The 10,681-nt window shown below is 33.9% G+C and overlaps 1 pseudogene; it reads left to right on the top strand.

Moving 5' to 3' along the window:
* The first annotated feature begins 5,074 nt into the window (after positions 1–5,074).
* Positions 5,075–9,592, top strand: LOC107470165 (AMSH-like ubiquitin thioesterase 3; annotated as a pseudogene).
* The last annotated feature ends 1,089 nt before the right edge of the window (positions 9,593–10,681 follow it).

The following is a 10,681-nucleotide window of genomic DNA, read 5'->3' as shown; positions in this document are numbered from 1 at the left end:
TCACGTACGCGTCCCTGACACGTGCGCATCCTTTTCCACACATGGCCACCCATGCGTCCGCGCACTATGCACCTCCGCACCCTTTCTTTTCTCTCCATGCACGCGTACGCGTACCGTACGCGTGCGCGTCGATTGCGCCGCCAGCTTTCAAATTTCTCTCCTCCTTTCTCCTCCTTATTCTCTTTCATTCTCTTTTTGCTTACTGCATTTGCATACTTTCCTTCATTACTTTTTAACTTTATTCATCTTTTTATCTCCTTTTCATATTTTCTATTTTACCATTGGTGTTAAATGTTCTTATTCACCTGTTGCATCTTTTCTTGAATTATTTTGGTGCTTTGTGATTTGTTTTAAACTGTTGGGTGTTACTCATTATAAGTCAATGCTAATTTCTATGATACTTCTATTCCATTTGCATTGATATGCACTTATATTGTCTTTCATTACCCACACTCTCTCCCCCATTATTGCAATTTCTGCCCTATTCATATGCCATTTGCTTCTACTATTTTCTCACTTACATGTTATAGCTACCATGCCGTTGAGAACCTCTTATTATTTGGCATTAGCCCACCTATGTTTTACTGTTTTCCTATCTTTGTTTCTAGGTTACTTTTCTTCCTTTCTCCCTTTTTCAAGATGGCCACCAAGAGGGAAAAGAAAAAGTTTCTAACTAGAGCAATAAACAAGTTTGTCGCACAAACTTTGGAGAAAAAGCATCAGTTGGAGCCACCCGTCCACTTGTACATCTCTGCATGCACTGAGGACGGTGCAATCTTTAAGTGTGGGGAGGTCGATACTGACTTTCATAGGTAACTACTTTCTGACTCAACACCAATGTTTAAATTTTCTTTGTTAAACTAGTTGTTGCATTTGCATGTTTGATTGCATGTTTGTTTGATTTTGTGCATATTCTACCACTGCTTAGTTGAAGTGATATCTTCTTTTTCAAGAAACTTTTTAGAGTATTTCACTAATTTGAATTAAAGCTTTTGTTAAACTTGTTTGAAGATATTTAATTTGGAACATGGTTTAGAGCTCGAACACACAAAACCTGTGAGATTTTGAGCATAATTGATACCAATGTTTTAATTTTGGTGTCTGTTGTTCTCTCTAAAATTGTGATCTTTGTCTTGCTTGATTCTATATTTCCAAAGTTTTATGTTTGCATTCACTTATATGATTGAGGCCTTTGTTTCATTGAGCTTACATACCCATATGGCCTTACCCTTTCATTATCCTTTGCAAACTGATGTTGAGCCTATTTTACACCCTTGTTCTTTACTTTAGCTCATCACTAACTCTAAGAGGAAAATAATAATATTCTTAATTTGAATCCTTGGTTAGCTTAGACTAGTAAGAGTTCTCATGAATTAAGTGTGGGGACTTTGGTGTGGTCTAGAATTTTACAATAAACTCTCGTTGCAAGTATAGTTTCTAAACCAACAAAAATCTTTTCATACAAAAAATTGTTTGTCACAAGTAACAGACCCCTTAAAAATAATAATCGAAGTATTCAAACCTCGAGTCGTCTCTCAAGGAATTGCAGGGAAGTGTTCTTATAATTGGTTATATAAAGGTATCTTTTGGAGTTTTTTGAAATAAGAAACAAGAAAAGTAAATGTCAAGGAAACTCAAATGATAAAGAGGTCTTGGCAAAGTTTGGTAGTCAAGGGTCTCTATCCTTATCACTAACCACAACATGAGAATTGGCAAGGATCAATCCCATTAAGTCATCCTCTAACTAGTAGTAAAGGAAAGTTAAATGAGATATATCAATCCAAGTCCATAAGTCCTAGCTCTACACTAATTCAATTAGTGAGAACTAGATTTAATGGCTCCCAATCATTAATTACTTGGACATTAGTAACTCAAGAGTTCCTAAGTTACCATCCCAAGCCAAGAAAATAAAATCTACTCTAACATCCTTCCAAGCATTTTATCAAACACTTGGTAGGCATAACATAAAAACATAGAAAATTAATAAGAGAATATTAAATCTAAAACCAACAATTGCAAAATGATAACAAATAATAGAAGAAGCAATAAACATGAAATACTTTAGATTGCATTAAAAGAAAAATCAATTTAACATGAGGAGTTCATAAACTAAATGGTAGAATAAAAAGATCAACAAGAGAAGATAGATAAACTAAAATACTAAAACAAATAAGAGTAGAAGAAAACTAAATTAAAGGAACATTGAACCTGAATTTGATGAAGAAATAAACCTAAAACTACGAGAATCCTAAAACATAGAGAGAGGAGATACCTCTCTCTCTAGAAAACTACATCTAAAACCTAAATTGTGAATTATGAGAAGTTGTTCTGATTCCTCCTCTATGCATCCTCTAATATGTGTTTTCTGGGCCAAAAACTGGGTTAAAAACAGCCTAAAAATTGTCGGGGGCGATTTCTAATACGCTGAACTTTTGCCAATGCATGCGTACACGTTCTTTGTGCGTGAAGCCCTGGATGTTAGCTTTCCAATGCAACAAAAACCGCATCATTTGAACCTCTATAGCTCAAGTTATGATCGATTGAGTGCGAAGAGGTCAGGGTTGACAGCTTAGCAATTCCTTCAGCTTCTTGTATTCCTTCCACTTTTGTATGCTTCCTTTCCATCCTCTAAGTCATTCCTACCCTGTAATCTCTGAAAACACTTAACACACATATCACGGTATCGAATGGTAATAAGAGAGGATTAAAAATAGTGAATTAAGGGCCAAAGAAGCATGTTTTCAATCATAGCACAAAATCAGGAAGGAAAGTGTAAAACCTGCGGATTCTGTGAATAAATGTGAGAATAGTGGATAAAATCCACTCAATTAAGTACAAGATGTACCACGAATTAGTGGTGCATCAAGCTCCTTAGTCATCAAATGAAGGATATATCCTTCAATGTGTCCATATGATACAACATAATAATCTTCGACATTTTTCTTCCTTTAGAAATGTTCTTTCGAAGACACATGCACAGAGATATTTGTTACCCTTTATCTTTTGTGTCACATATATTAGTTCAGACAAAAAGTATTTATAGTGATAAGAGATACTACTTATATTAAAGGAAAGAATAGTCCTTATCAATACAATTGTTGATTTTTCTAAGACATGTAGAAACAATGGTTGAGCCTTTAGCTACTTTTCTCAAATGTTTTTTGGGTATACTCAACCAGTCTTTAAGTGGACTAATTTCTAAAATCTGGTCATATAGAGCATGTCTAGAAATCTTCTTCTTATGATCCTTGTTATATTCACATACAACTTTTGAGATACTGATGAATATTGTAACACCCCAATTACCCTAAGCCTTACCTCTAGCCGTAAAGCAAAGGTTAATCAAAGGTTACGATAATTCTAAGGCTTTTACATAAATATATATAGAAGGAATAATAATTCTAGAAGCCCGATGAAGAAAATAAGCTCAAATACGAAATTACAAAGCGCGAACGTTCACACGAAGCTACAACTTATGGCACAAAAAAAAGGTACAAGATAACAAAAATATAAGTATATAAGAGAATATAATAGTCATAAGGAACTAGCCTCAGCCTGCGGAGTTTAGGCCGACTAATGTTGTACAGACATACTGAATTTTGAAAGTTAAAATAGCATATATAGAATATCTCTCATAAAGTTAACCTCTAAGGCAAAATAAAATACAAAAGTGAAAGTACTAATAAAATAAATCAAAAGACTCCAAAACATGATAAAGGTCCTCCGCTCTGTCACCATCAAGCAACTCACTGAGGTGGGTTGCGACCTACATCTGGAAAAGCAACAACAAAGTATGGAATGAGAACCGGAGGTTTTCAATATGGTAACAGTGCCCAGTAATGTAAGATATAAGACCCTGGGACGCCAGAAGCAATCCTATGTCATAAGATTCAACTTAAAGCATACTAAAATTAAAACCATAAATTTAAAACCTTTATAAAAAGGGGTAAACTAACTTAAAGGATTTCTAACTATCAGTTCATCGCTGTTCCACAGCCTCCACCAGCCTAACCGCCATGCGATCCCATCCCCACCGCCTTCTGATCCTCCTCAATCCCAGTAGAAAATACAAGTAATAGTAATGCAAGTAAAGCGTAAGTATAAGCATGTATATCAAGTAATTCAGGAAGCAACTAAGCATGTTATACAATTAGGCAAACAATTCACGTCGCAAAGCAAGTAATCAGATAGAAGATGTACATGATGAATGCCTGCCCTATTGGCTGTGATATCACATTGTCGGTTCAACTGCCAACCTGACACACCTCCATGGAGATGTCGCCTTTCGGTCTGATATTGGGAACCCCCGAGATATCGTGCCCGGATCATGGCCCAGGATATCAGTGCCTGCATACTATAGTGATTCCAAAAGGATGCGAGTGGGATACTCTTGCCACGAACCTCACATCTTAACGTAAGCGGGACGAACCACTGCCCTTATGCTACCACCGCGACCTCGACAGGCGAGATTAACCAAACCGTCCCTGCCAGGCTTATAGCGTCTCAATAATTCCAGTATAAAACAGTAATCCAGTAGTTTTCAGAAATCATTTTATTCAATATATCAGTGATATATCATTCCATTCCGAGTCCCAGACTTGTCTCAACCACCATCAATTCATATTTTTCACAATTCATAGTTAGTGATCATCAACACAATATGATAATAGTCGATTAAAAAATAAGTTGAATAATTTTAAGAAGGAATTGTCAGCATGGTACAAGCTTTTTGACAAAGAAACGAATTTACGATAGAATTATACTAAACATACTCTTGATGCACCAAATAAATGGTGGAAAAGCAAACAATTATTATACGGTACCTTGTTATTAAAACAAAAATTTTAAGTGTGATGAGTGTTGTTTTATTTTATTTTTTTATAATGAGTTGTGTTTTATTTATTTATTTATTTATTTTTTGTAATGAGTACTGTGTTGATTAGTTGTATACATGCAGAAAAATCCTTTATATGAAAAATTCATAAATAAAAGACTTTTTTTTAAGGATGTGTTAACTATATTATTCAATGATGTTGTGGCCAATGGTAAATTTACTTGGGCTCTCTCATCTGAGATGTTACCCGATGGCATAAAAGAAGATGATGATAGATATAGACCATACTTTGTGGAAAGTTATGTTGATATAGAGAAAGGTTTTGGAGATAATGAAAAAGGTATAGGTGCTAGTGTGGAAGTTAATACTGAATTTCAATATATAAATCATAGTTCTTCTAAAAAAATAATAGTTAAAAGTGTATTAAAAAAAGAAAAAAAGACGTGGTTTGTGAAACAACAACAAAAAATTCTAAAGCTCCTGCCTCAAAGTAATTTGCAAATGCAATAAGTAAAATTGCTTTGGTATTTAAATCACGCTCAACTATTATGTCCATATTTCTAGTACCTATTGCATCTATTGGAAAAATAATGGTTGAGATTCAAAAGATAAAGGTTATTATTAGTGATTCCGATTTTCATACATGTTATCAACTAATGATGTTTAAACCTGCTAGAAAAATATTTATGTCCTTAAAAGGATATGAGAAAAAGATTATTGGATTGGCTCAAACATGTATCTTATAATTCACTACCATTCATGCAAAACTAATTAAGTTATTATTGTACTTCACTTAAATTTGGCCATAAATTTTTGTCATGTTACAATAAAATAATAACAAAAATTTGTGTGTTGTTTATGTATTATTGTCTTAGAATATGTTGCTTATTGTACTTAATTATTGTTCTTATTACACTACAAGATTTCTATTTATTTGTGGGATTTATTTTGTGGAAGTTATAAAAAACCTCCGTAACATATTTTATTTGTGGCAAAATATAAAACCTCCATTAATTAATACTAATTTAAATTTTTAAGTCTAATTGTCCAAACAAATAGCCAGTTTCTAATCTGCTTGTCCAAAAAAATTAGAAGAGGAAAAAGAGTGAGAATAAAACCCTAGATCTACGCCACTGTATTCAATTTGTCACCATCAAGCTCGCTATAGCTACTGAGATCAGAGGGAGAGTAACCGGCGACGCCCGCGATGCCATCCTTGCCGTCATCCAGGAGCATGTTTTCATCCTCAACTCCACTTTCTCATGGAAGGAGTCAGATCGAACCACCGCTAAGCGTTCCATTCATGCGTTCGCCGATTCTTGCCAAAAACGGTAAATCCTCCGTTCCTCTTCCTCGATCTCCTAGCCTGTTGCTCCATTCATTTCGATTTTTGGCAAATTCAGTCGTGCATGTCTTTTGGTGTAAATCCTTCGGTGGTTGTGTCTTGCAGAGGAAGTGGTGAACATGATTGTCGAAGGAGGAGCTATTCCTTCGTCGCGTCTCCTGAGGTCACAACACAGTAACTTTTGAGATCTTTGTGTTCTTTTGTGCATTCCTATGGAAGCTTCTTTTTTGTTAATTTTTGTGATTTTCTCCACATTAATTTAGTTTGATTGATTACTCTCTGATTTCGGATTTGGCTTGTTACTTTTGCGATTATTTAGCAAGTTGATGGCGATACAATTAGTAACTTCATTTCGGTTTTTGGCAAAGTTAGAGTTGTTTATCTAACATTGAATGCCATATTTTAGAAACTAGTTAAACCTATGAGGATTGACCGCTAGGCCATTGTAAACTTCTTAGCTTGCTGTGACACACGTTTTCTGTGTAATACCATCAAGAAGTGTGCTGAAATGAAGGGGATTGTAAGAGTTTTGTGGCTAATTTAGTCTTTATTTAAACCTGTTCCTTCCAATGATGGTAACAAATATGAAGGTATCATCAGGTGAGTATTATCTAATAATGGCATTAGTTTGCGGTTGAAAAGATTTGAAGTCCTCATTCATGTAAGTTTGTGGTGTTCTTTCCAGGGAGCTAGTTATGGACTTCTATGAAACTTCAAAACAAAGGAAGCCTCAACAAAGTATAATTTTCAAGTATTGACATTTTGACCTTAAAACCAACAGCACAGTCAGATCCACTAGTAAATACTAAATAGTAATAGGCTAATAGCTCTCTCTTTTGAAGAGTATAGTACATTATCGTACTACATGAATTATAAGCTTCTTGCCCTCAATCTTTATCTTTATGCTTTATTAGTACTATTATTAATTTAATCTTTATATTATAATTAATTTGCCAAAGGCTTTGTAATAATAAGTTTATTCTTTGGTACAATTTTAACTTCAAATATCACATGCCACTAGGAACTGCTTAAAAGAATATAAATTCTTCACTTTATTACAACTGTGGTGATGAACTGATGATTGGCCTCATTCTTAGTGAAATAAATAGCTATTGCTATTTCTTGATATAGTTTATCCTTCTTGATTTTTTTTCCTATAAAAGAACTTGCAATTACCAATTAAAGTGCAAGAGCTAAATGACTAGTTGCTTTCTAGTTTCCATTATTCATATTTTTTCGTTTATAAGGTTTGAAGCTGCCTTTTGATGTGTTTTTTTCTTTCATGTCTTGTAGTAATTAACCTCATGTCGTAAAAGAATATGCTTTGTGCTTTGGTGATCTTAATGACTTAAGGATTCTACCAGATGCAGGCCAAGATCTTTATATTCGAGTCCCTGCTTCAGAGTTAGGTATGTAATACATTTACTTGGCCTTAAACTGCTCTTAATCTTTTTCTAATCTTGAATTATATCACATGGTTTATCTTTGTGTTTTGTACTGTGATATTAAACAATTCAAGAGACAAAAAATGGATGCAAGGGCAAGATACAAATTACAGTTTGGGTCACAATTGGCGTATTATGTGTACCTCCTCCAAAGAAGCAAACTTTGTCTAGACATTCATTCTTAGGGCCAAGTGGTCTTCACGGCCAATGGCTTGGACCTAGTGCAGAAATTAAGGTAAAAACTCCAGTTTGACTTTGCTTCTAACAACATCAAGTATTTATAATCTATAATTTTGATATATTGATATATGTCTTTATGCAGGTTCAATATCCAAGCAGTACTGATCTGACACACGTCAAAGATTCAAGGTTTGGGTCGTTCATTATTATAGTTTGGCTTTTTTTTAAAAAGAAATTATTTGATTTTTCACTTTAAAGGAATCTGATTATAAGCAAATGCTGAACACTGAAGTCAACATTGTCATAGTTGTTTGTTCAGTTTTGTTTTCCTGGAGTATAACAGCCTTACACTTTTCTTGCCGTTCATGTTGACAGCTTGAATCAGGCTGGGCAATATGATCTTGTGGTAATTAAAGAATTGGATCAAGGACCAACTGCATCCACAATGAACTCGGTTCTCTCATTGGATGACGGAAGATGGTCGCATCCTGCTATTGAGTCCTGTTCTCCTGTTGTAATTGAATCAAGGGAGGACTCCTTCCAGTTGCTCAAATAGCCTTTGCCACCTCATGTTCTTGCTCAGGTGTATGCTGAGTCTTCTCCCATTCTTCCTTCAAAAGTTGTAGATCCAAGGCCTGGACCAGCTAAATCTTCTCAGGATTCTGGACCTGGTCCCAATACATACCAACACCTACATATTGTAAGCCTGATTTATTTTACGTTTTAAATGGAATTGTTCAAAGCACATCATAGACTCTCTTGATCATTCAATGTGACTTGTTCTTATGTGTGGTTTGTTTCGTTCTTAAACTGGGTAATAAATTATTATAAGTTCACTTTACTCTGTGTTGCAGCCTGCGAAAATGATGGAAGATTTTTTGAAATTGGCTTCCGAAAACACGTAGAAAAACTTAGAGACATGTGGTGTTCTTGCAGGCTCCCTGGTAAAAGAAGTCATAATTTTGTTTACTTATGGGTTCTAGAAATATTTTGATTGCTAATTTTAATATATTTTTGTGCTTGCAATTTCATGTCTACAGAAAAACAGGGTTATCCATATCACTACACTTATTATCCCAAAGCAGGAGTCAACTTCAGACTCGGTAAGATAATGGTTATGTTTACTCTTGTGGTTCAGTTTTTTGTTTTTAAATGATTATATAGACTGTTTCTTCATTTTTTTTCTATTTCCAATTTTATCCTGTCAGACAAAGTGAGACTTCTACTGATCTGAGGTTGTGATGCATGGAGTTTATGAGTGTTGCATAATTTGTTCTTATTGTTATCTGAGATTATTTATCTACATTTGTTGTGAAAGTGCTACTAAACCTCTGTTGGAATTGTAAATCATATGATAGGATTTTCTCAATTACTTTTAAACGAAACTAGTTCTTAAGCCAATTCTCTTAGGATTATTGTTGGAAGATAAAATGATTCTCAAATAGAATAATGAAAAACATATATGAATAGAGCTAAATACAGTATTCCTTAGAATTAGGAGACTCAAGATTGTAATTCTCTCATGATTCATTAATGATTTTTTTAACTATTTGTTGTAATTTTAATTATTTTCAGTTGAGCAATGTATGTCTAATTTAATTTCTTGTTCAGTGTTCAACATTGAATGAAGAAGAAATATTTGAAGTTCAGGACAGCTTATCACTCTTTCTTTTAGGCTGGATACATGTAAGCTCCATTATCCTTGACTGTCACTTATTCATTCTTAGCTCTGATGGTGGGTTGAACCATCAATGTTTTCCCTAATAATAAATAGTTAGATACAACTGAAGATAGTATAAGTTGTTCTTCTGTTCTTTTTTCTTTTTCAAATAAAATCACAACTTGCAACGTACAGTCAGCAAAGGCATGTAAGGTTTTAAATTTACCTACCTGAATGGTTGTATGTTTTTTTATCTTTATAGATTAGGTTGAGAAGTGAGTGAAGAAAGGAAGCTTGCTGATGATAATGTCGTAATTGGAACTTCTTTTAGATGGATATATCCATTGTTCTTGGATGCTATTTGCATTGTCAATATGTTCTTATATATTTATTAGTTATTTATCAAAGATCTTACACCGAAACAATGGTCATTTTAACCTCATATAACACCATTTTATTTCTTATTGATATGACCAATGACATTTCCTGGACTTTTGGATCTCTTTCTACAGTCCTCATTGTTCTTTTAGCTCCTTGCAATTAATTATATTTAGCTAACATTTTGGACCAACACTATATATTAGTGTAGCTTCTCATCAAATCCTTTTCACTAACACCACACGCAATTTATTCTCTTCTCCAATAGCTGAAATATAGGGCACATGCCAATATAATATAGCCAATATAGCAAATATAGGGCACATGCATTTTCCCTTATAATATAATATAGCCAATATACTTCTTTTTGGTCTTAATTTTTTTATATTTTTTATGTACGTGATTCTTATTTTAACTTTCTATTATGCAATTTGATTTGGCAGCTTTGCTGTGGGCCGGGGTTGATGAAAATGCAATTGGGGCTTGTGCTCAATTGGTATTTGCACCTATTGATGAATCATTTGTTGATGATGTTTTTTTACTCCCTTTTAGATTTTGTGTCATACTGTTGGATCCTAAAACAGTTCAACGACAATACTTTTTTTTGCATAGTTTTATGATAATTTGATATCTTGACAGAGCATGCTAATTAGTTTGCACTAGTCACAGGTTAATGTGTCACTTACACAATGTTTATTATCTTGTATTTTTCAGCATATAAATAATTTCATCTATTTTATTGATAAGTCAAATGCTAATGTATAATCCTCCTACATCTATTTCAGTACTAGTCACATGTAAATGCAATTGATTTGGGATCTGAACCCCTTGAAAATAAG

This window comes from Arachis duranensis, chromosome 10 (genome assembly GCF_000817695.3).
Source record: "Arachis duranensis cultivar V14167 chromosome 10, aradu.V14167.gnm2.J7QH, whole genome shotgun sequence".
Taxonomy (NCBI): domain Eukaryota; kingdom Viridiplantae; phylum Streptophyta; class Magnoliopsida; order Fabales; family Fabaceae; genus Arachis; species Arachis duranensis.
The sequence above is the reverse complement of the archived record's forward strand: the minus strand, read 5'-3'. Positions and strand labels throughout refer to the sequence as shown.